Source organism: Neolamprologus multifasciatus, chromosome 17 (assembly GCF_963576455.1).
Source record: "Neolamprologus multifasciatus chromosome 17, fNeoMul1.2, whole genome shotgun sequence".
In the NCBI taxonomy this organism is placed as follows: domain Eukaryota; kingdom Metazoa; phylum Chordata; class Actinopteri; order Cichliformes; family Cichlidae; genus Neolamprologus; species Neolamprologus multifasciatus.
In genome coordinates, this window is record NC_140455.1 from 31994084 (window position 1) to 32020910 (window position 26827).

At 39.5% G+C, this 26827-nt stretch overlaps 1 long non-coding RNA gene across 1 annotated transcript in view; it reads left to right on the forward strand.

Moving 5' to 3' along the window:
- LOC146499665 (uncharacterized) overlaps window positions 1–26827 on the forward strand; it is a 51918-nt gene that overhangs the window by 21322 nt on the left and 3769 nt on the right. Inside the window, exon 2 of the long non-coding RNA XR_014870368.1 lies at window positions 1–26827. This exon is cut by the window's right edge and continues 3769 nt beyond it. This is a non-coding gene — a long non-coding RNA (uncharacterized LOC146499665).

The window sequence follows — 26827 nt, forward strand, 5'->3', positions numbered from 1 at the left end:
TCAGACGTAAAGATCCTTCACAATCTTTGCATCAGATTAAAATTGTTCGTCCCTATTCACCTGAATTCAGCACGTCCCTCAGAAAAAATTAAGAATATAAAAAAAATTGTATCATAACCAAAATTAAATCAACAACTTTTATGTCTACATTTTGCTACATTCCTGGTAATTAAAACATCTTAACAGAGAAATATGGTGTGCATTCAACTGACCTAAGTGGATCTCCTCAAAGCAAAATCTAAATGCTTTCACTCTATTCATTCCACCTGAATGTGATGAATGTGACTGAAACTCAAAGCAAAGTACTTGACTGCCGTGATATGCCTCTCTATTTCCCTGCACGGTTTTGCATACAGGCAAGTATTGCCATATTAGGGACATCATGTCTTTTGTCCAGTAAGTTGACCATTTTCATGAAACCTTGTTTAATGGACACATATATTTAGCCAAATGCAATGTGACTGTGTTGATGATTTCATTGTATCTTTGTGACCTGGATGGATGCACAGACGCACTGTGCAGGCTCGCTTTTATGGACGTCTGAGCAGATGTTGGACAATTCACATTAGCAACAGTTGGATTGCTCTTCTTGACCTTCATGTATTGTTATGCTGCCATCTGTGGTGTGTTTTTCAGGTGGTTGAATAAGTTGTTTTGATTTGTGGTGCAGACACAACTCTACAGCACTCACATGATTTGATCTTGGTTAACATCACTTGCCCTAAAATAAAAGTAGTTCCAAAGAGCAGATGATAATCCACTTCAGGACAAGCTCTGTCTGTGTCTGTCTGTCTATAAAGCTGTACTTCGGTATTCAAGTAAATGTACTCAGTTACTCAGTTACATTCTATAACTATGCTTTTATCCAATAGTATTGGGCATTATTAGATTGACTGTCTAACTGTTGAGGTCAGGAAGTACCTGACCCCTCACCCCTGCATGGATGTAACAGTGGCTGCAGGAAAATCCTGTCCAGAATGCTTTCTATCTCATAGCCATTTAAACTGTTGCTCCATACTAAGCACAGCATATTGTGGTTTTCCATTCGCCTTTATTACCATCAGCTTTCCAGGCAATCACAGTGCCATGAACCATGAAGGATAACTATGAGTAGTGCATGGCTTTCTATTTGCCTTGATGTACAAATGATTTGTTAAATCCTTGACAGGCATCTGATTTTCCTTGTGTTTCCCAATCAAAATGTATCACCTCATTTGACTATATACTGTTATGACAGAGCAATAGACAGCTACAAACACACGACTCTCCAAGTCCCAGACTGACTAGACTATTACCATCTGTCTTTGTAAAGTGACTGGCCTTATTCATAAAGGCCTTGGATGAGAGTGCATTGTGTAGTGGGAGGGACGGAGGCGGCTTTTGAACGAAGCCTTGATCATCACAAATGCACATCAACAGACATTTGTTGTGGAGGAGCTGGTTTGTATGCAGGGACCAACTTCAGTGGTAATCAGGAAGAACAAACTTAACCAAGCTTTTAATTGTTGTTTGTGTAACTGTCTGATCCCATTTAAATCACACTGCGGGATCTGCACAACATAAAGGCTTATAAGTGGCATAATAAGGGATTTTGCAGAATATCCTCTCAAAATGGAATTGGAGGTTTCGGTAAGAACAGAATGAACAAAGCAATTAAGACATAATCATTATAAACACTGGAAAGTGTTTGCTATTGAGCTAGCAAAAAGTTTACAGAGCAAATACAGAGTACGCCTAAAGTGGTTCTGCCTTCCCTCTACAGCTACCAATGAAATTCCTCTAACCCCCTGTGGCTGTTCCATACTGTAATGGAGTGCAGTTTTTTGCACCTTGTAATGGGGGTAATAATGAGTAGAACAGCAGAACTCAACTCAATTCAGAGTTCAATTCCATTTTTAAGAAATGCCGGTTACTTACGTCAGGCTTATAGTATATTATCAATCTGCTACACTGCACCAATTATGAACTGAATGATTGGGTACAGCGAATATATTTGTGAAAAATTTAAACATTTAAAAAAAGTATCCTCTTAAGGCAAAAGTTATGTATTGACAGTTCATGGTTCAGTGTTTTTGTATTGCACGAATTTCACTGAAATCTTCCACATACTGAGAGCTAAGCGAAGTAGACAGTACTCATTTGGTGTCACCTCTTTAGCTTTCTTTTTTTTTTAGCTTTAGCTTTCACCTCTTTCTTTATTTAGCTTCTAAATGCTGCACTTTGTTTGCCAGGTTGCTAGTCACCTTGTCTGTGTGCTTTTTATTAATGAGCTTATGATGTGTGATCGTCTTATCAGAGCTTATTACCCTTATTGCAGGAAACAAGTTTATAATCATTGTGCCAATGAAATAAGCTGAAATATAAAGTTAGTTTTGTAGCCTTGTCTCTTAACAACATCACAGTAGATTTTAAATCAATCAAGATGTGACTGAAGTACATACTTTCATCTTTAATTCAAGGGATTTAACAAAACTATTTAGGAATTAAAGCCATTGCTAGAATCCCTGAATAGTATTACCCATTTACCAAGACGTTTTGGATAGGCTGCAAACATAAATCAATGAACTGAGTGCAATAAAAATAATATAATTAAGTTGTGCATATGACCGAGGACTCTGCACTCTCATATGATTGCCAGCCGTTAGACGGAAACAAGCTAAACACAGGGCAATTTAAGAAGGTCAAGTTTGAGAACATTTCCTCAGGGATCCAACATTATTATTATAGACAATAAATTTTTTTTACTACATTCTGTATGTATGTATGTGTCCATTAAAATAATGTTACTGCCAATATGAGAGAAGCTTTAAAGAGTAAACTAAGAATGGTAAGTCAAATGTAAGTCAAAATCAAATAGGACTAATAGGACTGGGTGCTTCTAACTATTGGTGACATAAATCCATTTTCTCACAGACTTCACAATGGTTGGGCTTTTTTTTTTCAGAGCAGACCATTGACAACTAGTGATATTTAGGAAAAAATGCAGGTTTAAGGCACTTACATGTGGGCTTCATTTTTATGACCCAAAGGTTATAGCCATCTTTTATATACAGTCTGTAAGCTGACTACTGTTACTCAAACGATAAAGATCTAGCAACAACTGATTAATGTGATACCCAATCCTCTGAGGCTCACTGTTAAATAAAGGAATCTCTGTATGTGTGTCTGTTCTTTGTCCATCTGAAAAACTGTTCATCTGATCTGTTCTGAACTTGGCAGGTGAATCGTGGGGGAACCGGGTGATTGACAGGGCGTTGAGGATGTTAGGATCAGGGGTGCTTTCTCTCTCTCTCTGTTGCTGGGCAATCAATCAACAAAGCACATTTCTGTTGTTGCTAGGCATTGTCATCATCAAAGACAAACATGTGTCTTTGATGATGACATTATGGTGCATGTGAGCTGTAAAAACTGTGTGAACCGTGACATCATCACCTCACTCCCTCAACCAAAGCAACTTAAAATCAAACAACATTTTTTGTGCATCTGCCAATTTCTAAGTTGGACAGATGAATGAAGAATAGACAGACACATACAGAGGGATTAATTAGATACATCGTACTTTTCTTTTCACAATAAAACCTTACATTTAAAGGTAAGTTTGAAGACATAATAACAAAAGCAGCTAAGACAATGATAAGTCTGCTTTCGCTTTCCTCTTTTTAGAGATTTTCCTCTTTTAATAGGCTATCCATAACCTCCATAGACAGATCCATGGATCAAAAAACAAACCTCTATCATCAACAAGCAATCTATAGCTATTGCTTTATTCGTTTTTAAAAAGGGAAATGAGGCTCAGCATGTTCCCTCACTTTAGAGATGTTCAAAACTGTCTAATTCCATTTTAACGCCGTCACTTTTTACGTCATCCAGTGTGCTGTTTCATTCCAGCGCACTACAATTAACATCAAGATCTTGCCTTACTGCTCCTCTGACACCCAAATGAAAAATACATGTGACCACTTTTTCATTACTGAATTTTGTCTGCTGCAAAGCCGGCCCTCTACTTAAAACCCTCTGATACTCTTGGAGGAAACCCGTACAGGACATGAATAACAGCCTAAGTTGAAACAATTATGGTGCAGAATTCCTCGCAGGCATGTGAGTGGCATATCGATGACTCACTTTATTTCTGTTAACGGATACTTTGTCCATTACACGAGAGAGAGAGAGAGAAAAAAGGCATTCTGTACTTTCCCCCCTCAAGTGGTGCAGTTGAATTACCATTTGCTGACTAAATTGAACAGAATGTACTATAATTCAAATTAGAGCTGGGCGATATATCGAGTTTTTAAAAAATATCGATATATTTTTATACGAGATATAAGATGTGACAATATCCTTTATATCGATATAGTCTGTTACGTTATAACTATACTTGTGGAGCCGCAAGTTTGCCTCTCTTTCATTCACTTTTGTCTTTACGCAACATTACTTGGCCTCCCCCTCCTCCCCCATCGCTTCACCTGCAGGAAGCGACAAGATGGACACGGCAAATCTCCGTTAACGAGTTACTGCGCATCGCCCCGTGCGTGGGGCTGGACGCCGTCAACGTGTTAGCTAGCTAACCACGCTAACGCCATGCAGCCCAGAGGCGCTGCACAGCCTAAAATCCTTTCATTTTCTCAAAAGTTGACAGCGCGCCTTATGTATGAATTCTGGTTGTGCTTGATGGCCGCGAACCGATTTTATGTGGTACACAGCGCTCAGCAATCTGTCAAAAAATGTTTTAGTAAGACTTTGGTAAGCTACGGTGCTGCACCGCTTGATGGATTGTCGGAGCATTACGGCGACCGAGGAGCCTCGCGGAGTGATACGTACTGTGCTTCAACGTAATATTACCCTACTGTGTATAAGGACCATAAATGGCACCTGTTAAGAGACGTGGTTATGAAGAGGATTTCAAACTCAATGCTGTGAGTCACGCAGTAGACGTTGGGAACAGAGCAGCTGTGAAATCTGTCTTTGTTACTATGCTCAGCGTCTTTTAGTTTACATTTTGACTGCCCAATTGTGAGCTTTTTGTTATGCACAAAAACAACATTGTTTTCTTTTATTTATGGAGCATTATTATTTAATAAATGCTCATAATTTATTTTTGAGTAAATTTTATGTACATCTATGCTCTATGTTAATAAAAGTGCCTGTGTGACATCTGGGACACAGCTTTGACTAAGAAGTTTTCTTTTTGTTCTTACTTTATGGCTTTAAAAAAAATATCGAGATATATATCTTATATCGCCGTCCAGGTAAAAAATATCGAGATATGAATTTTGGGTCATATCGCCCAGCCCTAATTCAAATGTAAAGAGGCTTTTGGGAATTCATATTTTAAAAATATTATTAGAGAAAGAAATATTGTGATTTTAACAACAGCTTTATTTTTATGTGACAGCGCAAGTTTGTCACGGTTTGGCAGTAAAATCTTTTCAAGGGCGTACTAAAAACGGCGATTGACAGTGGGTTCATGTATATTACCTCGTCTCGGTGGATTAATCCAGTATTCCACTTCATGTTCATCTTTTTTCGGCTGTTGCGGCTCCTTTGAGATGTCATGAAAAATACATTTGAGAGCTGCTTAGTGTTTCTTTTATTTACTAGCGTATTCCAGTTTGGGGGTTTTGCAGCCGTATCCTGATTAATACGCGGCCATTAAGCAAGCATCATTGGATGGAAATCCATAAAGCTCATATGGCGAAACAAATACAAACAAGTACTCCTGAAATAGGACCTCACTGAGAGACCTCCTGAGGAGAAGCACCCCACTGAGCCAGCAGTCTGGCAAAGAGGCCCTCCACCCACCCCACTCCCCAGTAGACTCCAAAACCGCCCTCTTGCTCCTGTACATGAATTATTGAACAAAGATGAATTATACACAACACCTGTTCATCTGACATGCCAAATATACGCGCCTTATGCGGCGGCACAGGAGCTTCGGCGGTGGTGCACCTGTTCCCCGGTGTGACAAGGCAGTGACGCCTCATTTAGGTGCCCCCACTGAATCATTCTGCCCGAATGCATTATTGATACATTTAATCTTTCATGTCGCTCAGTGTTCGACCTCTCACTGCAGGCTTCGCAGGCAGGGTGTATCATAGAATGTAGGCTTTGATTTGTCAGTGTTTAATTGCTTTTTACGGAGACGGATGTGTTTCCAGGGAGAAGGCGATCGACTCAAGGTTGAGCGAGCGGTAATTCTGTGTTATAATTATGCTCGGAAGAGTGTCAGTCACATGTGCTGGCAGGTGCACTCTAATGATCATAAGAGTAACGAATGAGGTTGACATTCAAGGTATAGCACGACAGTTCATATATATAGTATGCTGAATCGAATAACAGCCTGTTTGGGAATAGTTTCTATCCTAACATTGCAAGCTAATTTAAAGCTTTGTTGGCACACACACACACATACACTTTTGATGGGTAAAGAGAGAAAGTTTACATCATTTCCCCAAAGTGTTCATGCTCTTTTTGATATTTCTTTAAGCTACTGCATGTTGGCTCTGGTGAAGCAGTGCTAGGGGCTGGGCAGCTTTTAAAATTCCTCATGTTGGCAGTTATATTTAGCTCTGTTTACTTGCATTTGTGCTATTAAGGCATGCTGCTCCTCTCATGTCCCGCCCCTTCCTTTATTCCCATCACTCTATAATAAATGCCCACTGTCTCCTCACATTCATGGTAACAGTCATTATCACCCTCGCAAGGAAGCATGCCACCCCAACCACCCCCACCTTTTAAGATGGAGACTGCCAAGCCACACGCTGTTGAAAGGTCATGCGGGAGGGGAGTTAGAGGGAGGCAGACGGGATGAGGAAGTGTGACGCTGAATCACAGCGCTGGAGGACAAAAGCCGGCTCGGGAGGCGAAACAGGTGAGGTGAAGATTGTAGGTCAAAATGCACGATTGCGGTTAGAAATGAGACTTCAGCCAGACCAGGAAATGAATGTGGAGCTCTACGGGAGGCAGGTGGTCATCAAAGCATCTGTGCACTGTATCTCCTGAGGGTAATGGCTCATAAGAAGCAGTTGGGGAAGCAGGTGATGAGCTGAGTCGGGAAACTCAATAGTTACAGCTGCTGGCCAGGTGAGGGATGACAGGTCTGGAATGACAGGAGAGATAAGCTTGCAGCACATCTCCGAGCACAGTTTATCAAAAGCAAATGGGCAAACACACAGAGGTTTTCTAGTTTTAGGTGAAATATTCAAATTGCGGGGTCCTTTGTCAGTAATTCTTACAGTTTTAACCTTTTTTTTTGTAATGCAGAGCTATTGCTGCAGTGATGTTTATTTACTTCTACCACAGCACATCTGAGAAGAAATTGTTGCACTTTTTATTTCACTTCATTTATCTACAAACTTTCTGCAAAATATGTAAATATCTTTTTTATATTAAAAAAAACTTAGAAAAAAGTTATTTGAGTATATCATTTTCTAAATTATTCTCCTGCTTACAGATACACGGGAGAATTAATTAACTAGTGAATTAATTAACTAGCAAATTAGCAGAAAATTTGCGTCTGTGTTCAGAATAATTTGGAGAATTTGTGACAGCATTTTTCACTGTTTATTATTTAATCCATAATGAATATATGGATTATGTTATTATAAATTATAGGACTAATTAACATCCACCTTCAGTCTCAGTTGTCCTCTGACACTCAAATAAAAGCAGCCATTAATTCCACACAAATTCTAAAGAAACAACAGCTAAAATTAGCTTTGAATGCACAATAATGAATAAAGATGTGGTATTTAAATACTCTTTTACGTAACAACATCTTCCACGGCATGATTTTTAAATCAATGTAGTACTGTCTACTTTTACTGAACTTTTTACTGACTGAAAAGTAGTCAGCCAGTAAAAAGCCAGTCAGCCAGCCAAATGTGCATGTATCATTATTTATGTATAAAACATACACCGTCTACTTTCTGAGGTACATTTTGCTAAGACCTGACTTTCCCTTCAGAGCTGTCTTAATTCTTCATGGCATGGATTCAACACGGTGCTGAAAACATTCCCCAGAGATTTTTCTATTTTTCCCTGATAGTATTATGCAGTTGCTGCACATCCATGATGCAAATTTCCCATTCCACAATATCCCAATGGTGCTGTACTGGATTGAGATCTGGTGACTGTGGAGATCATTTGAATACAGTGAACCTGAGTTCCTGTTCAAGCTTTGTGATGTGGTAACATGGATTTAATCCCGCTGGAAGCAGGATTCAGAAGATGGGACACTGTGATCATAAAGGGATGGACATGGTCAGCAACAATACTCCGGTAAATTCTGGGATTTAAACATTGCTCACTTAGTACTAAGGGACCCAAACATGCCGAGAAACTAGTCCCCCACACAATTACATCACCACCAGTCTCAAAAACTGATAGAAGGGATGATGGATCCATGGTTTCATGTTGCTTATGTCAAATTTTAACCCTACCGTTTGATTGTAGGAGGAAAATTGTGGCTCATCAGACCAGACAATGTTTTTTACAGTCTTGTCCACTTTATTGTCTGCTTTTCTTTTCTTTTTTTGAGTGAACTGTAACTTCGATTTTCTGTTCTGAGCTGACAGGAGTGGCCTTCTGCTACTTGTCTGCCCATCTGCTTCAAGCTTTAACATGTTCTGTGTTCAGAGACGCTCTTTTGCATACATTGGTAGCAACGAGTGCTTAATTGAGTCCCTGCCACCTTTCTATCTGCCTGAAACAGTCTGGCCATTCTCCTCTCACCTTTCACAATATCAAGGCAGTTTACCACCAGAGAACTCACGCTCACTGGATAGTTTCTCTTTTTCAGACCATTGTAAACCCCAGAGATGGCTGTGTGAGGAAAATCTCAGTAGATTAGTATGCCTGCCACCAACAAACCATACCACATTTAGAGTCAGTTAAACCATCTTTCTTTCCCTTTCTGAAGCTCGGTTTTTGGGCAGGTCATTTTGGACATGTCTACGTGTCTAAATGCATCAAGTTTCTGACATATGATTGGCTGATTGGATATATTTGCATTAATGAGAACTGCAACAGTTACAAACAGTATCAAAGTGTCAACTGATGTATATATCGGGTATATGAACAAAGATATAATTCTTTTGGAGAAGTAAGCGATACAGATTGCACATTTGTGCTCTTCAGGTACACTACAAATTAATCAGACACCAGCTGGAGGCAGTAAACGGAAGCGAGGAGGACAGAACAGGTGTTGCCATGTCAGGGATAGTGGCACAGGGAAACACAGAGTACAATGGACCCATACTCGCTTTTAACAAACTGTAAGTGATTGATAGATAAATTGAGCTACCCGGGACCACTGCCACAAGCCATACATCTGATATTGAGCTAAGAGCTTGATTAGATTTCAGCAGCAATAGAGATGAAATTATGAGCTCATTGAATACGGTTAATAACCATCCACTGCATTGTTTTCCATTATGAAAAGCACTAAACAAGACTCTCACGAGTGGGTGACTGCTGCTCTGCATACAATCAGTCTGCAGCTGTGAAAGTAAAGATGCAAGTATGGCGAATTACCTCTTTTTGTGAAATCAGCAATGGTCCAACTCATTATATAGGAAATGAGAAAATGTTGTTTCTAACTAACCTGAATCAGCGGCTTCTGAGAGTAAAAATGTTCTCTAAACAGCCTCTAAAGATTTAGATTTTCCAGTGTTAGCAACAGCTAGTTGATGTGACACATGTTTAACTAGCCTAAATGGAAGGAAATGTTGAAAGCACACAAAGTGACAGAGTTTTACAAAGTGACAGAGGTGCATTATGGGAACGATTGAATAAAGCGAGAAATCCAATCCATTTACGCTTGTGCAGATCTGCTTTCACTTTGTTAAATGCAATTAGGGCCCTTCCACTTTGTCCGAGTGACACTCTGAATGGCTTTTAAGAAGTCAGCACAAATAGATCTCTGGGCTAAAAGACAAGTGGAGGAGGGAGGGGGTACATGCTCTCCCTCAGAGGAGTCAGCATTGTTCACCCCCCCCACCCCCACCCCACCCCAACCATCACCAAAGGGGGTGCAGGAAGGGAGTTCGAGAAGTGTTCATAAATCATACTTCATTGTTTGTTCGCCTCCCCCTTCTCCCTTGTTTGTATCGGCGTTTCTCGCTCTCAGCTGAGGGGATGCGTGGAGGTTATGGAGAAGCGGAGAGCCCCACTGAGAGGTGTTGTGGAGTTATCTCTCCCATGTGATGTTCCCTGTGAGATCAAACACAACGGGTGTCCCTCGGAGCAGTCATGGTAAACCAGCCAAGCATTTCTTACATTCGACGCCTCCTTTTCTGCTGTTTCTTTCTGCATGCCTTGCCATTTTTTTTCCTTTCCTCTCTCTCTGCTACAGCTTGTGGAAGCTACAGCACTCCCCCTCCCTCCCTCTCCAACGTGCACTGTACTCTCACTTTGTCACAAAGGCTTTCGCTGTCTCCCCAGTGCCGTGGCTTCCATGACCAGACTGTATCAAACTCTCACTCTTGATAGTTTTTTTTTTTAAGGCTTCATAGCAGTGGTGTTAACTCCCACCAACACCACCTCTAGCACTACATCATACACATGAAACCATTGATGGTGTGTGTGTGTGTGTGTGTGTGTGTGTGTGCCTGTGGATGGTTGGAAGTCTCCTGTGTAAAAACCACAGAGCAAGTTTTGAAGAAAAAAAACCACCCAGCTACGCTCACTTTTGAAAAAATACTACTCTTCGTCCATGTCAACATTTTCTGTTGGATTCTGTCTGAAGCACAGCTTCGCGTCATTGCGGCGAGGATAAAAACTGAAACCCTGGAGAGGAAGTTAGTCTTGCATAGTGTCTGGAATTTTCTTTCTCTGTTTTGTTTTGGCACATTTGTTCAAAGTTTTTAAATAAATGTCCATGCGAAGGTGTTGTTCTTTTATAACTGGATGTAAAATGGGATGCTTTGGCAGAGCGCAGAGGGAGAGCTGGCTACAGCTACATAATTCTCAAATGCACATTATGTAATAACTGTATGTATTTCTTAATCCATTTGGAATAATCAGGGCTGGGGCGGAAATGCCTGCCTCGTTGTCATGGGGAGGCTATTTTACTGGCTTATATAATGTTGCAACAATGTGATCACATCATTTTAGTCTTTTGCATATGTGAGACAAACTACAGAGCAAGTTAAACGGGTAAAATTACAGCAGAATTTGAGGTACAGAAAGTTGAGCACTTAAAGCACTTTCTACTATAAGTGTCATTCAGCCAGCCACATTCGTACAGTGCTTCTATCTATAGATGAGCACACTGGCTGACATTCACATCCACATTTCAGTGGAAGCATCTCTGATATTCACATACACGTCCATACTCTGATGGATGCATTGGAGCCAGCTCAGCATTCAATATTTTTCCCAAGGATATTTCGACATGCACACTTGAGGAGACTGAAATCGATCTGCCGACCTTCCGATTGGTAGCCGACCTGCTCTGCCTCCTGAGCCACCGCCATCCTATTAAGAATTTTATAATATGTAAGTCTGATTGCTGGTGTATGTTTTTGGTCACCTTCCAGATCATACACAGATACTGGAGCGCTTGGAGTGTTTTTAGCCATGGATCTAGGAAGGCAATGGGCAGTGTGATTGGTCAAAATTTTAAATTGTTCAGTCTTTTGCGAAACTAGCTTCCACATCACAGAAAGCATAAATTTCAGGATGTCAAAAGTAAAACCAACACAGGAGACTCAAATGGTCATTCCCTCTAATGTTCAGCTGGAGGTGATTCCTCTGGTTACAAAAACACTTCTTTTTCGAAAAATGCAATTTTTAACATTTTATTTTTAAGCATATTTTTACCCAAATGATAACAACACATTAGACTGCAACGATTTATTGAGATTATTTCGTTTATGTATTTATTTATTTATCTAGTTCATAGTTCCTTTCCTATTACTCCCAAGGAGGCTAACACAGCTTACCAGTAGTGTTACAGCGAGGTGAAACTTGAGACTTGCTAACATGAGATCAGCCTCCCAGGCAGCACTTCCTGCTAGCCTCCCACTAAGACTGGCAGACCCCAAAGCCCCAACAATGGCCATAATCCTAACCTGTGAGTAAGCGCTGCCTGAGAGACTCAAATCCCTTTACTGAGCAAGTCCCTTAACTGGGCTCCGTTCCTGCTTGGATTTTACTGCCAGCGCTCTTTTGGTGTGAGACCCGACCCGTTACCACCCCTACTCAAAGAGACAATAGAGAAAAGGATTTAAAAAATGGAAGGACACCAGAACGAAGCAAAAAATGTTATTCTCTCATGTTATTCGCTGGCTTTCTCTTCCTCCGTAAATTTTAGCACAGGGGGCTCTTTGAATGATATGACTGGAAGGAATAGAGCACTTTAATTATTATAGATGTTTAAATTCCACACTCTTCACATATTTAATTTAATGTAATTAGTGTCCTCTTAAGTAAAATTAGTTAAGTGTTGATGATCCATGTGCATCCATGATTGCACAGGAAAAATAAACATCTAAAAAGATGTGCTAGCTGTGGGTATCTTTAAAAAAAAAATTACTACTATTAACTAATCTCATAAACCAATTTGTGTGTTAATCTTAGCATATGAGGAAATGTCTCTGCCTGTGTAACAAAGCTCATGCATTACTTTTTCTTCAGATGTCTGTGTGTGCACACGTATCCAAACATCTGAGTGAATCGCATATATTCAGCCATCTGCCAGATGCCATCTTGCCTCACATACCTAACGTCGGGTGGTGCTCGCACTTGCTGCCAGCCTAATAAACTTAATGGACTCGCAGCTAACCTGGAATGAGTTCATCAGGTGGCTTCATTTCACACTGCCATTTTAAACTCCTCATATTTATGCAAATTGAGAAAGCAGGCAAGGGCCAAGGCCAAGTAATACCAATGAGAAGCAGCGCAACCGGTTGGTTATATGTATTATTTTTGCTGATATGTCGCTCGCAACTTTAGAAGACATAAGCTTCTTACTCTTAGTGGAATATGTGAAAGTTAGTTAATAGCGTAGGGGCCTGACAAGCTCTTGTGACCTTGTCAAGAGCCATTTTAATAACGAGAGAGCAATATGCAGTCTGACAGTGCTAAACGCTTTTCTCTTCTTCAGGTTATACACTTATGAGAGAGTCATTTATGTTCAAGGTTGTACTTCCCCTTTTTTATTTCGATTATTTTGAATGAATTAATTTGTTTATCTATTATTTTTTATTGCATTGACTGCCCATCTCTCCATATCCTCAACTAATAAAGTTTATCTACAGTGATGTGCAAAAGTCTTGAGCCACCACTCATTTTTTATGTTCTATAATGCATATTACATAATGCAGCAATTTATTGAAAAATGCAATCACATGGAAAAATACAGTATATAAGACAAATGCAGAGTGTGTAGAATTCTAACTAACCTGAAAGTCAGTATTTGGTATCATCACCTTTATTCTTAAACACAACCTGAACTCTGTTAGGCAGCATTCTTATCATTTCTCCAGGCTTCCTGAAGGACATTCAAGTCAAAACACTATTTAACCGCATATACAAGCCATGCACGGATAGTATTAAGTTGCTGATATTGTAAGACTTGGAAACACACACACACAAAGCTCTTCTTTGGATGTTGGCTGCCTTTTGTTCCGTTCTCTGTGAAGATGATCCCATGCTGTTTTGATAATGTTGAAGGGGAGGCCAATCCACGACTGATGGTGTGCCAGTGTGCTTGTTCCATCCAGGTATGTTTTTCCAGAGTTAGCAGTGTGTTTGGGATCTCTGATCCAGCATGCAATACCATCTGGAACACTGCTGATTGGCAACAGATTCAGTTTTCTGCATGACAAAGTCCAGTGGTGCTTTTCTGTTTTCATAATTCCATTACTTTGAACAAGACCTCCAACACCACTGGCTGGGATGTAGCCCCAAACCATATTTCACCATGTTTGACAGGTTTCGTGGTAATAGTCTTTTGGGAATCTTCTGTCAGTCAAACTGTTTTACCTGCAGTATTTTTGTATATTTAACTAAATAAACGCAACCAAATGGTGTGTTTATGCAACAGGCTGCTACAGTAGCAACAAAGTGCCTGAAGCCACAATTTAAAATTGGTTCTTTGATAAGTTGTCTGTTATGTGTAGACTCTCGTTCAACTCTTGAGTTAAGTGCCTTTTTTTACGTTTGAATGAGTCATAGGTCAGTGTTAAGTGGCTTAACAAGAAGAAACATTTTGTACACTGTACTTGTACATGCTTTGCTTGGTTCCGCAAAAATAAACATAAAACTGTGCTTTCTCGATTAATTTCCATTTAGCCTTTTTAAACCCTCACTGATGAGTTTTCTGAAAAACACATCACTCTTTTTTTAAATTGCTTAAGTCTGAGCCTATCAGCGGGTTTGCAAATCTTCCGCTGTATAAAGGGCACAGCAGCAGAGACAGATGTTGCGGCCACCGCTGCTGATGCTGCTGCTTCTGCTGCTTCTGCTCACAGAAGCTACAGCTGTCGCGACTGCTCTGCCAAGAAGATCACGCCCACCGCCCACCGCCTCCATTCATCACAAACACACACTCACACACAGTCTTACGTAGCCCATACTGATCTCTTGCACCATCCATTCTTCTCAGCTTGTTATTCCACTCTTTATTACCCCTCAGCGTCGCACAGTTTTATTCTGTCTTGAGTTCTCATTATCTAGTTGATGCTCCTGCTTCCCACTACATATTTTTAACCCTTCTCCCTTCATCAATTGAAATTAGAATTAACTGCCCCAGTTGCGTTAAATGGAAAATGAAATCTATCTACACTGTTTCTGTTCCATCTCTCTCCTCCCCTACCCCTTGGTTGCCTGTCTTATCTTAAATTTTTTCATCCAGCAGCTTAATTTCTCTGCAGGATGGGTCCTTTCTGTCTGCTGCTGTGTGGAAAATAAATTGCTCCACAAAAGCCCAAGCTGCGCATGAAAAACCCACCTCTGCCCAACTTAATCAATAGCAAAGACTCTAATTAAACGCTCCTTCAGTTTCATATGCTCATACACTTCAACCTGTAATTTTCTTTATATTCCATGAGCTTTGGTTAATCTTTGCCTGCTTTTCTCAGCAGGTCAGAATTAGATTTCATTTTTCCCTCCACTTGTCCACACTTTTCCACCACACCACAGAAGGTGAACCTCCGCAAATGTCAAAGGCACTGTGGGTTTTGCGCTTGCTTGAGTCTATCATAGATTTAGAGCTCCCAATTATTTCAAAGTGCCTAAAAAATATAATCAAATGCTATGTCACGAGGGACCCTAAGCATTACTTTTCCCCATCATTTATTCGTATTAATTTCATTCAGTATATTTTTATGGACTTGTCCACATTGACCTACTCACATTTCATCAATCTTTTTTCTTGTGAAACAACAAAGCAGTGAGCTGATGATGTTTATTCTGGGGCTTGTGGCAAAATGTAAAATGGTCATGAAAATGCAATCCTTTGGTATGGATGTTTTATCCTTGTTTTACAAGACTTTTATTTATATTTTCAATTCAATTCAATTCAATTTTATTTATATAGTGCCAAATCACAACAAAAGTCACCTCAAGGCGCTTTATATCATATTACCTTTCAAGGTAAATATTACCAGTGCTTAACAACAAACACAATAAAACATACAAACAAAAAGTTAGCCAAACGCAAGTTCAAACATAGGAGATTCTGACTTCCTTTTAAGAGAAGCCACTGAGCCCGGTGATCTTGGGCTCAACTCACTTAAATTCAATTCAGTTGTGTTTATATACCACCAAAACACAACAACAGTCAGGTCAAGGTGCTTTCTATTCTAAGGTAAAGACCCTATAATAATACAGAGAAAACCCCAACTGCCCCCTATGAACAAACATTTGCCAACAGTAGGATGGAAAAACTCCCTTTTCACAGGAAGAAACCAGGGCAGCTATCTGCCGTAACCAGTTGGGGGTGAAGGGAATGGAGAAAGGACAAATGACGACTGGGAAAGAGTTCCAGAATCTGGGGGCCACTGTGGCAAAAGCTCTGTCTCCTTTAGTTTTCGGCCTACAGGCGACAAACTAAACTAAATTAGCAAGAGTGCGACATGGGAATATGGTTGCATTCTGAACAAGTATCTGATGTTCTGCGACAGTTTTGTTGAGACCAAGTGAACAATGAATTACAGCAATCCAGACGTGATATAGGAGATCTCAACCTGGCAATGTCTCTTAAGTGAAAAAAACATGGGGGAACGAGAGATTTACCATCAACATCCCAAGTCCATGCTAAGTCAAAAAACTACTCCACAATTCCTGATAGAAGATTTAGTAAATATGGTCTCTGACCTATGATTTCCCTTTACACTAGGCAGAAATGTATTAGGGAAACAAACAAGGAGCAGGAAGAAAATTGTCAACCATCCAGTTTTTAATAGTCCAAGCAACTATGCAAGACCTAGAAAAATCTTAGGGCTTAAAAGAGATATATACCTGAATGTTGCCTATGTGATAGAAGCAATAAGAGATGTCCTTAAAAGTGTTCAAAATGTTCTGAAGAGGGAACGAATTTAACAGAAACAATAGAGGCGCCCAAATGGAATCTTCTGGCACAACAGAGCCATGAGAAGCAGAAGAGGACCTTAACATAGGAACAGCCACAGAAAAACATTGTTCAGACAACTCTAAAATAAATGGTATTTATTTTGAAGTATGCTTTCTCCTCAGACCACATATGTTCATACATCCAAGAATACAGACATTTGATAAAGACATAACTGTCTTTAAAACTTAGAATCTAAAATAACTGTAATGATATCAATATTTTATAAAACTTTTCAAAACACAGAGTTCTTCATACTTTGAAAAGCCACACATTAAAGTATACATATTTGTAGGTACAGACACATAAACTTACACATAAGCAACCATACAGTCAGAGATTCATCCCAACATGCACATTTCCATTCACATTAGTTGCAAGCTTCGCTCCAAAAATAAAGGAGCAAAGTTAGGAGACACTGGTTAGAAGATCGCAGAGGTTGACCGTGATAACAATGTCTCAGAAACTCTGGCAAACTCTGGCTGTCCATGTAGAGATTTTTCACCGAAAGCCAGTGAAAGATATGATATGTGAGTGTGGCCAAGTTTTTGTTAGCGGGCGCCTGCTCCATTCTGCACCAATTGGAAACAGGCTATCGAGAACTGAGAGATATAAATGAAAACTGAATTACAAAAATCAAAGTGGGAGAAGATTAAAATGTGTACTAAATGTCTCAAATAACTGAACGACAGCAAAGGTTTGATTTTTGCAATATTTCTGCGATGAAGGAAACAAGACTGGATGAGCTTATTCAAAATTCAGATGTTAGTTAAAGATGATACCAAGGCTATTTGCAGATGATTTGGTGTTATTGGCGAGGGGGCTGAAGCACTGATTGATCTCCTTAAGAGAAACTTTCAGGGCCAAACATGTAAAACCTCAGTTTTACTGGACATGAGCTGGAGGAAATTTGAATGCATCCAATTAATAATGGCAGAGACGCCTGTTGAGGTTGTTAGGCTTTACAGAAAATGCCTTCATTAAATGCAAACAAGTGATTTTTGTACCTGGTGAAGTTGTTATTAAACCAGAAATTATTTGTGGAGATCAAAAATAATTTTCAACCAAGCTGCAATTACATTAATTCCATCTCTTAAATTGGGTATTTTAACATGGGAGTCCATATTGGCTGAGCGCCTGCTGGAACAAGCAACAAGTCTGAGGAGGATCCCCCTGGATTTGAGTCCTAACCAAGTAATGGTGATGCATAACTGAGTATTTCTGTTGCCCCACGGAATGGCAAGTGAAAATTAAAATAAACTGGGAATGAAAAAAGTGCTTACGTGTAAATTTAACCCAAATAATAACATTAAAATGACCGATGATATGTTTGAACTAAAGTTTCTCGGGAAAGTGGAAAGTGACTGATGCCTCTCACAGGCCGCCAAATGTGGACTTGCACTTTCAAATTTATGACCACAAATCAAGAGATAAGATTTTGCAACTATGAGCGAGAATTTATATCCAGGAGCACGAATGAATAGATTACGTTTTATGTATTTCACGATCTGCCGCAAGACTCTGTTTTTATTCCCATATCTCATGTCATGTTTAGTGAGATCACTAAAAACCCCACAGTTTGCATGGTGCATACTGCCTCTGACTGCTTTCAGTTAATAGCCATGTAAAAATGGTCTTGTTGCCACAAATCTCTTGAGATTTTTTTGTTTAAACTTTGCACGCACCAGGGAGGTACTTGGCAGGTTTCTACAAAGGAATTGGTAGGAAAAGAAATGTGAGGAATATCACAAAGGTCAGGACACAAGGTAGGTTTCAAACTGACAGCTTTTCCTGGTGCAGCGGCAGAAGATGATCAGTCACTACAGAGAACATGGCGAGTGTCATGATAAATTGTGCTACTGAATAGTTTGGCATTTCTATAATCAGGACTTTAGGGTGGCAGACATGAAGCAGGACAGCTAAGGGATGATGGAGTAGGTGATGATTGGATGGCATCCGAGGAAGACGTTGGCCCAGAAAATCACACTCAACTGGCACATCTGATATGCCGCCTGTGTGTAACATTCCCACCCAGGAAAAATGTTGCTTTCAGTGATATAAGTAGGTGAGAGTTCATTGATTCTCTCCTTTCAAGATCTCTGACATCAGTGTTTGTGTCCACCTTTTCCAATCCAAGTGTATTAGTGGTTGCATTAATCTTTGGCTTTTCCAGAGCAGATAAAACCTGATAAATGTCGTAGTGACTCTTTTGGCCTCTGCGGATTAATTACTGTTTAATCAGGGCTTAGTCGTTAACAGCTGTGGACATCTGCTCCTCATTTTTCAACATAGACATGACAGTCACTTTCCCCTCGCTTTTCACCCTTATCTTTATGGTCCTGTTCTCTTTTTTTCGTATCTATTTCCAAAACATTCGTGCTCTTTTTCCTTTTCTGAACAACAACAGCAACTTCCTGCCACACTTTTGAATGTACATTTTGTTTCAAAAATGTTTAGCAAAGTAATACCGATATTTGCTTTCACCACCCCACACAATAGCACTCATTACTATTTATGATTTACACTCATTTATTAATAGTGTGTCCATTCAAATCTGTGTGTAAATTGTATGTACAAATGTTTATTCATCGGTATTTGCCTTTTACAGCCAAGTGGGATCAGATGTTATACAGACTGCTCAAATCTGACATATGGATGCTGGTAAGAGCGAAATAGGCCAGCACGCATGTTTCAATTAAATTTTGCATATGCATTTGTATTTCACATATGGTAAAAATGTTTCCACCATCATGTTAGTAAATGAGGTCCATTGTGAATATTGATGTCACTTTGAAATCTGGGTGTTAAGTATACAACTAGAGCTAGGAAGTTAGCCCAGCTTGACTAAAGTAAAGAAAAGGTTGTTAGCGTTCTCCAGAGTCTTTAAAAACAATGAGATGCCATTAGAATGCCTTTTAGGTGCATGCTAGGCTATTTAATTAACAAATGCTACAAGAAAGTATTGGTGTAGCACTATTTTGTGTCGAAAACTCGCTCAAAGAAACGGGTAGAAATGGAGGTTTCATATGGAACGCCAGGACTGCCATAATGAATTAATTAAATACACCATTAAATAATTAATTAAATGTGTCAATAATTAATTAAAATGGGAAATAATTAATTAAATAAATAGTTATGACACATGTAATTAATTAATTATTGACACATTTAATTAATTATTTATGTATTTCACATTTTAATTAATTATTGACACATTTAATTAATTATTTATTGACACATTTAATTAATTATTTATGTATTTCACATTTTAATTAATTATTGACACATTTAATTAATTATTTAATGATATATTTATTTATTTCATTTTGGCAGTCCTGGCGCCTGGCTCTCATCATGAAATAATTTTATCTGTCAACCTCACCCATCAAACGCAGGGGGCGGGGTTAACGCTGCCCATGCAGCTTCTCTAACATTTGATTGGTTGCCGTGCAAAGTAAGTCAAAACAGGTCGATCCTAGATAATCGATTGCTTGTGTAGACTTGGGGCAGCCAGGTATCCCAGAATGCATTTCAAATCACAGGCAGCAATGTTGGTGGTGTAGTTTTAAAATACCCCGTTTTTCTGTCACCAACTACACTTTTAACCGTGTTTTAGCCGCGAATGTCGCGTTGTAATCTTCACATGTCGGGTCAGGTTGTCAACCTTTGCAAACATGTTCTATACATGTTTGCAAAGGTGCTCAGATGTTTTCAGAGATTTCAGTAGCTCTGCTAACAGTCAGCATGCAGAGTGCACCGAGGGGGTTACGTTAACCGGTTTGTTTACATATTCCACTCTCCGTGTTCCACGTGTTGCATTCGCAGATTCTCATTTTCACCGAACGATCGTCTCTTTCCACCTGGTCTTGTGTCTCTGTGCTTCTGTAACATAAAGAACGAGCTGACATTTTTCTCACGAAACCAGCGATCAGCTCAACAGACCCTCAGTTTACCTGCATGCATCCTCCTCCTCACCTGTCAGCTGTTTAACACCTGCTGCTAATTCAAGAAACACGCCCACGTTATCTGGTGATAGTCACAGTTTAACTGGGCAGCCGGTGCTCGATATTACGCAACGTCAGCACATTTTTCTGCACAAGATAAGTAAATATAGTTTTTCCCGAGCGCAGAGCTGCTGGAGCTTGTTTCCCAACAGAGCACTTTATTGGCGAACCCACTTCATCAGCGGCTGATGTCCAATCACCGGCACAGCTTTGAAACCTCAGCTGAGTTTTAGCTCTCAGTGGTTAAACGCTGGACTTAATTCACTCAGGTTCTGTCTGTCGGGTCACGTTTACTTCGCTGTTTTATTTACAACTGAGCAAATCGGTTTGGCTGAGGTTAAAGTTACGTTTCATAACTGCACAGTTTTACAGACGTTTAATGGTTCACTGGCACATGTGTTAGACTGAACCATTCGCTTTTCTTTATCTGGTGTGTTTTGGATTTAACAGTAAATTTTGAGATTAAACTGACTTTTAAAATGTTTTTATACAAAGAGGAAAGAGAAGGCGCATTTCCACCGAGAGGAGCAGAGTTTCCAACTACATGTTCATAATGCAGACTGCAACCTGGACAGAAATATTATATCATCTGTTTTTAATAGGTTTTCTAAGCACCAGCGATCTGTTAGAATTTTTAGAGTTTACTTAACTAAAAATAAATGAGGTTAACATATAATTTGTGTGATTTTTTTCTCTCTCTCTCTTTTTATTTATTTATTTATTTTTTTGCTTTTTCGGTCATGTTATGTTTAACTGTCAAAGGTTTGTTACAAACTATGAAACACATGGTGCAGACTTCTGGATGTTAGAAGAAAACTAATACTGCTAATAAGGCAGGAAGGTGTCCTTTAAAACTAAACATGTTAGTAGGACTTTAGTATTTATATCATAGTTTATGAAATAGCACGTGTATTTCAGTAATAGCCTACTGATTTCAGTGTAGTGGTGAACAGTCACACAGCTCACGTGGGTGTTATCTGTGATACTCCTTAACTATAATTTATCCAGGTTAACTTCAGTTAACTCTGAGCGGCTGGATCGACGGAGGTCAGACAACAATTTTACATGTATGATCTTAAAACAGGACACAGCCATTATCCGTCCTGGCCTCATATCAAATGTGAACGCAGACTGAGTCTATGTTTGACGATTGCTTTATATCTAATCTTCCTCTCAAACATTTAAACAGTCTGCAGCTGAGGGAATACAAACTCAAATTGTCGGAACAGGTTTGCTCGTTTCTTGCGTTCATTTGGTAATTTATTAAATGTATAACTGTTATAACTGCTGAGTCTCTTACGCTGATGAAAATGCAGAAAACACAGATCACGAACACCTGTTCAACCAATCGCTTTCATTCCACTTTGACAAACTGACGCGTTCATCTCTGTTACAGTGTTGCGTTAGACTGCTATATTTTTGTGTTCTTTATGCTGTAGATTTTCACGTCTCTGGAATAGTTGGCAGTACTAAGGATGCTTTTCTGTAAAATCATATTGATATAACCCGTGAATTATTCGTAGATGACAGTTAGATTAGTCAGCTGGGAAACTCTGTGTTACCTCAGAGAGCTGAAGATATCGTGGATATGCTGACCTCGCTCTGTGGTGTACAGGTCCATTTACCCTCATGATTAATATTCACAATAAAAATATTAGCCGAACATCATGAAGTCTGTATGTGTGTCATAGTTTCGAACAACCTTTGTACAGTTAAAGCCAGCAGTTACTACATGAGGAAACACCAACGTTATCTCTTTTATGCGTTTATACACAGGTCACACTGATTACTGAACAAAAACCCAAAGATCAGCTGTTAATCGAATTTATTTGCTCTCTCTCCTCCTTAAACATGTTTTTAATGTTAGTTATAATTCAGAATTATACTGAAACATGTATGACGAACATCAGGAAATAAAACCCTGATAAATATAACCTCAGTAAAAGAAGTCCGTGTCAGCGGGGGTTATTACAGCTGTGTACCGGGGCCTGAGCTTTGTCGGTGGTAATAACAGCTCGTTTGCTTGTGAGGCGAGCGGGTCTATCCACGCTTTGCCGTGAGACTGGGCAGACATCTCCGAAATCATCGAAGCACTTTTGCAAAGAGGCTCTATCTTGAGAAACCGACCAGACACATGAGGATTAAACCACTACATTCTCGGCTAAAAAAATATTAAAACTGTATTTGGTGACACACATAAACAGGGTTTTCAAAGTTCAGTTCTGTTAGTTTCCACATGCTGGTTGTTGTGTGCTAAAAACAATGGCCACCAGGCCAAAGCAATGGTTTTGAGTCGATCAGCGTTAACCCCGCCCCCTGCGTTTGATGGGTGAGGTTGACAGATAAAATTATTTCATGATGAGAGCCAGGCGCCAGGACTGCCAAAATGAAATAAATAAATATATCATTAAATAATTAATTAAATGTGTCAATAATTAATTAAAATGTGAAATACATAAATAATTAATTAAATGTGTCAATAATTAATTAATTAAATGTGTCAATAATTAATTAAATGTGTCAATAATTAATTAAAATGTGAAATACATAAATAATTAATTAAATGTGTCAATAATTAATTAATTACATGTGTCATAACTATTTATTTAATTAATTATTTCCCATTTTAATTAATTATTGACACATTTAATTAATTATTTAATGGTGTATTTAATTAATTCATTATGGCAGTCCTGGCGTTCCATAGTTTCAAGCCTGACTTCTCATCACTGCTTTTGTTACCTGTTGAAGTTCAGGGTCCGGCTGCTGAGCTGATGTCAGCAGTCAAAGCTTTAACATTACTCTGGGTTTATTGCTAGCTTAGCGTTAGCATGCTGTCTGTGCAGGTGCTTGCAAAGAGTTGAAGTTGTGTTATCAGCACATTTCTGTCCTGTAGTATCCACTTTGCTATCGCACTGTCATCCTTTTTTGTAATAAAAATTCAAAAGAACTTTAGCTAAGTTTACTTTTTTGCACCTGTTGCTGTTTGGTGATAAAATCAATGAGAAATAGCGTTTTCCTTGGTTCACCTGAGTGGCTTTACAGGCAATATTTTGGGTGGATTTCAGCAACATAGATAAGGCTTCATCAACAGCAATAATAATTCATAAGTCGGGTGTTCTCTAAAGCTACAAGTACATCAACCTTTTTCTCTGAGAAAACTGTATCAGAACATTCATTTAGGTGTTTGGTAATTGGTTTGCCCATCACACTTCAGAAATACATTTAGGTTTTAGATTCCTTACCTTAAAAATGCTATTGTATACATAATAAATAAATAATAAACCAGAAATATTATAGTTGGCTGTTTGAAGCAAATTAAAATCAGGATCAGCCAAGTTCCTGTTTGTTACTGTTTTTCCTCTGTGCATGCCTTTTTCACCCTCTTCGGCAATCTGAGCTCTGCAGGGACACAAGTAGAGCTAACTCTGAAAGGTTTTGCCCGAAGATAAATTGGGTAACCTTCTTCTGTCATTAGTAATACCTTTTCCACTGGTGAACAGCAAGACAGAGCAGAGCACAGGGGTGATGGAGGAAAGAGAAAGCAAGAGGTGTGTGGGGGAAGCGATGAGAGTCAGGAGTCAGCGGTAATTAGCCATGAAACAAAAGCCCACACGGCTCAGTTATGGCTGAGTTTCACACCTTGAGCCATCTCTCCCTGCCTCTGAGGCTCGGAGCTCAGCTGGGGCCATGACTGCTGCGAGGTGTCTGGCTGAAACTGAGAGCAGACCTGCAGCAGCCCTGTCCTGGCTCTGTCTTCAATCCATTATGCCGCCTACATACCTCAGTCTCGGTCTGGCCGATTGGCAGGATACTTTGTCTGGCTGGCTTGTCATTTCTGTCTGGGGCACATGATTAGGGATCCCACCAGACTTGTGCACATAAGCAACTTCACATCAGAAATGATTTAATGCACAAACATTTGCTGTGTTTTGAAGAAATAGTTCTTCATGAAGCATGTACCCGGTTGTTTTATTGCGTTGCTTTTCTCCTTGCTTACATACTTGGTGCAAAGACAAGCTAATTATCTGCTGAGTCTTGCTTAATTTTCATACCTCTGCGGCTGGCGGATGAATAGTGTACCTCTTGAAGTCTTCAAATGAATATCTCCAAATTTTGGCCGCAAAGACTCGCCTGGACTAAAGGATAAATGGATTAGATTTTGGTCAAGGTCATTGTGACATCATGTGAGCTTCATTCTTCTGCAAGTAATACCCTGAAGCCAGGAGAGAGAAATTCATTACATAAACTTGGCATAAATGTTCTCTTTGGCTCAGGGAGGAGCTGATTAGATTTTGGTGTTCATAAGTCAAGACTGTGATCACATCATTTCTCTTGTTTTGGCTGTAACTGAAGAATAAACACAGTAATTACTGCAACATTTAAAGGAGGTATTTAAGAGGATAGAACGATGAAGTGCTAATATTATAGAGTGGCATAGTGATGTGGTGGTTAGGTCCTGGGGCCTTTCTCTGTGGATTTTCACAATTTTCATGCCTGCATGGGTACTTCGACTTTTTCCCACAGTCCAAAGACATGCATGTTAGGTTAACCGTGTTTGAATATAAGTATGAATGATTGTCTGTCTATAGAGGGGAGGGGAAGGTTATGACCACATTCTACATATGAATTGATGACACAAATCTTTAAATTCCTTCAAAGTCTTTACTCTCTTGTATCGAGTGAGTTTGGACAGAAATGGATGCAAACTGCAAGTGGATTATCTGGTGGAGGCGTACAACCACAAAGCTGTACTTCTGCTTACAGACATGAAGTCATATCAATCTTCTCATTTAACTCTGTTTTGTGTCTGCTTTTTGTCTCCTAGCAAGTTTGAATGCATATTACAAAACGCTGTAATATTGGTTTAACAGTTGTTTGCTGGGATATGAAGCTTTAACAAGGTGAAAATATTAGCAGACAACAGGCAAAAAAACCCAAAAAAGAAGTGAAAAGTAATAGTGTTCAAAAGAGAGGTAAACAAGAACGGTGTTGAGGTGGATTCTGCGGTTGCGAGCATCATTTAAATGTTATTAAAGCACACAGCTGATAATTATCCCTTCTTCAGCAGCTTTTGAAAAATTGTAATGGCACCATTTGAACAAACAGTGGCGTGCACGTGTAGTTTGCTTAATTTAGTCAGAATCTGAATGGAAAATATCTTCTTGGTCTAGAATGGAGATATTATCATCCTAGACAGATTCCATGAAAAGAATTACATTGCATGTAGATGAGTTTGCTGCGTCTTTTACATGCAAACATCTTCTAAGTCCTATAGAAATATCATATATCAGCAATTGTTTTTCAGTGAGCAGCTTTTAAATGTGACCTGCTCCTATTATAGCTTCTGTGTTGACTGAAAATGAAGACAGATTAATGTTTAATCCCTTTAAAAAACCCTGCTGTGACAAATTATGAAGAACTAGTGGAAAAAATAGAATAAAATACTCCCTCTTTGCTCATGAACATGAATCAAGGCTACTAGCATTGCTACCAAATTAGCATTACACCAGAGACACTGGTGCATCTATTAGTTTGCACTTCCAGGTATGCAGTGGAGCAAGCATTAGAACAACGCAGGTGCTGAAAGTGCAGTTGAATGGCTTTTGCTTTCCTCCTCAAGATAAGATCCAACTGAGAGACCTGGGGGGTTGCTTGGCACAAGCGTCCCTCCCACCTCTGTGACTGCACTGGTTTAGGGAAAGGCCTATGTTGACAGGCCCTTCATTAGAGTCTTTGTCCTGGAAGAGCTTAGTACATAATTAATGTCTCCATGATGGATTACATGGGTGGGTTGCAAAACTGCAAAGAGGTCGGCAGAAAACATAGAGGAACTGATGCGAGGCTATTTTCCCCACCATCGAACACGCCTACTGTGTGCCCCTTATGCACTAGCACCAAAATTGCTGATTAGAAAGTCACAATATTTGCACCGCCGGTGTCTTAAGTACAGGTGCGAGTAAAAAAATTTACCCCCCGCGCCTTTGCTTTCCTGTTTAATCTCTCGGTCCACATGTGGGAATCGAAGAGCTGCTGCAGCCCGACAAAACGATCATCTTTATTGCGATTCTCACAGGTGGGGCTTTGGGTGGGATGTTAACCATTAATCAAAGCCATTGTTAATGATGCAGAAAGCACTGTGGAAATTAAACCCCTTCTGTTCCTGTTTCTATATTATTGAGGTAATTCCTGTTTGAGCTGGGATGATGAAGACAGCACCTGTTCTCAGGGTGAGATATCTAGTATCATC